Source organism: Rhinolophus sinicus, linkage group LG02, assembly GCF_036562045.2.
Source record: "Rhinolophus sinicus isolate RSC01 linkage group LG02, ASM3656204v1, whole genome shotgun sequence".
NCBI lineage: Eukaryota > Metazoa > Chordata > Mammalia > Chiroptera > Rhinolophidae > Rhinolophus > Rhinolophus sinicus.
Genome location: NC_133752.1, coordinates 76637918 through 76640193, shown reverse-complemented (window position 1 = coordinate 76640193; position 2276 = coordinate 76637918). Strand labels below are relative to the sequence as shown.

The following is a 2276-nucleotide window of genomic DNA, read 5'->3' as shown; positions in this document are numbered from 1 at the left end:
TGTTTGCCCAAAGACAGTCTGTAAAGTTAATAGAGAAGAACCAAAGAGGGAATCTTGGAAAGAGAAACCCATTTGAGAGACGTAAAAAGAAAGTCCATGAAAGTAACAAGGAAAGCAGGAGAGAGCAATATTTTAAGGTGGAAGAGGTCAATAGTGCTAAATACTTCCCAGAGAACAATGAACACATACTTCCTAGGGACCATAACAAATATGTCATGGTGACGGTTGCCAAGGAAGAAAAACATATAAGAAGGTAGTATAGGAATGTGATGTATTTTTGTTATTTGTTATGCAATGAGTGATGTGAGCGCATAGGGAGAGAGCTGGAAGACAGGGCAGTAAGAGTGATTTGTAATGGTGATACAACTGTACAATTGTCAGGAAATGTCTGTGCCATGGATCTTTGTAGAACAAGGAAAGCCACCTACCAAGAGTCTAGGATAGTAAGTAGAGCTCCCCCCTTCTCCCCAATAAAATATTGGGGGCTACTTCTCTAATTCCATCCCTTGCTTATTATTATTTTATATTCTGAAAAATACATTTTCTTTATCAAGGCTAATTTTCTTATCCTAATTTGCTTCAGTTCACTACCCACAAAAATGGGGGGAAACGAAATTTAAGGAATATACTATCCAAGTAAAAACACAATTCCTATGGCAGTGACCTGAGACAAAGCCCCACCTAGTTCATGTGGAAAAGTTCCTATTAAAGAAAAAAATCCTAAAATTGTACATCATTCTATTTTGCTTTACATTTTCAGTTCTATGGTAAATCTTTAAATATTATTAATGAAAGTAGATACTAAGTTTTATATTGTAGTAAATTTCAGCCTAATGACTTTTTTATAGTCTTTACTGTCTATTACTGCTATATTCTAGAAGGTCAGCCAGAGTAACCCGTTACATCCATAAAGAACAATTGGGAAAAAACAAAACCCACAGTTTAGAAGAAAAAAGCAGTACTATTGGCACAGCCTGGTTCAAGCAGACCCTCTTGTGCATAAGTGAAGCATATGGAACAGCTCCCATTTTAAATTGAAATCAATTGAACACTTAATACCTATGATATGCCAGGTTCTATGCCAGGTGCAGAGGATACTGATGTGAGGACAAGACCTAAAAGGTCCCTTATCTTATTTAGAATTTACTTTAATTATTATTTATAGACGTTAAAATTCATTTCAAAACCTCTGTATGAAGATTAAGCACGCCATTCTTCCTACCCCCCACCCCCATCCTCGCCCCTGTCCCTGCTCGCACACTTTTTCTCAGCCACCAGTTAAGGTGCTTGGTCCTTCCCAGGAAGCTAAGGCCGCGTTGGCGTGAGGCCCTCCCTTCACCCGGTGACTAGCGACTAGTGCTGCTTCCTGCAGCGGTGGCCAAGCACTCGCAGGCACCATAGCCTTTGTCTAGGACCTTGTATGCATCCACTGGGCCCTCATCCTGAGGTGACAGTTAAGGAGGATAGGATCAATGCGCTCATTAAAGCAGTTGATATAAATGTTGAGCCTTTTTGGTCAGACTTGTTTGCAAAGGCTCTGGCCAATGTCAACTTCTGGAGCCTTCTGTGCAATGTAGAGGCTGGTGGACCCGCTCCAGCAGCTGGCGCTGTCCCAGCAGGAGGTCCCACCCCCTCTACCAGTGCTGCCCCAGCTGAGGAGAAGAAAGTGGAAGCACAGAAAGAAGCATCTGAGGAGTCTGATGATGACACGGGCTTTTTTTTTTTTTTTGCCTAAACCTCTTTGGTAACGCATTAAATGAAAAAACTAAACTCTGAAAAAACAAAGATTAAGTATTTCATTATATGATACAAATAGCTAAAAACGAAATATTGTCAATAACTTCTTTAGTCACAATCTTAAATTACTGACTTAGCATGTCCCTAAACTTTTCTCCTGAACTTCTAGTGGTAAAAATTTTAGAATACACTGATTTAGTTTTATAACTATTATTTTTAAAGATACATTCTTCAATATAATACATTGTGATGTTTAATTCTAAGCTCTTATTTAATCTTAGTGTTAGTTGTCATTGAGAAGCCTTGAGGCTATAATTTCATAGTTTATGATCCCAGGAAAACTTTATTAAATTACAAACGAGAGACAGTGCTTTAGTCTATGTTATTAAAATTGAAATTTCCTAAATCTTATTATATATTCTTACCATCTGCATTTTTATGATTCATACCTAAAGAAGTTTTCTGAAAATCTCAAATTTTACTGCCTGGTCTTTGTGGCTTTCAAAAACAAAAGATCATGTTTTAATTTAAAGGAACAG

The 2276-nt window shown here is 37.8% G+C and overlaps 1 pseudogene; it reads left to right on the top strand.

Moving 5' to 3' along the window:
- The first annotated feature begins 384 nt into the window (after window positions 1-384).
- Window positions 385-1735, top strand: LOC141570005 (large ribosomal subunit protein P1 pseudogene; annotated as a pseudogene).
- The last annotated feature ends 541 nt before the right edge of the window (window positions 1736-2276 follow it).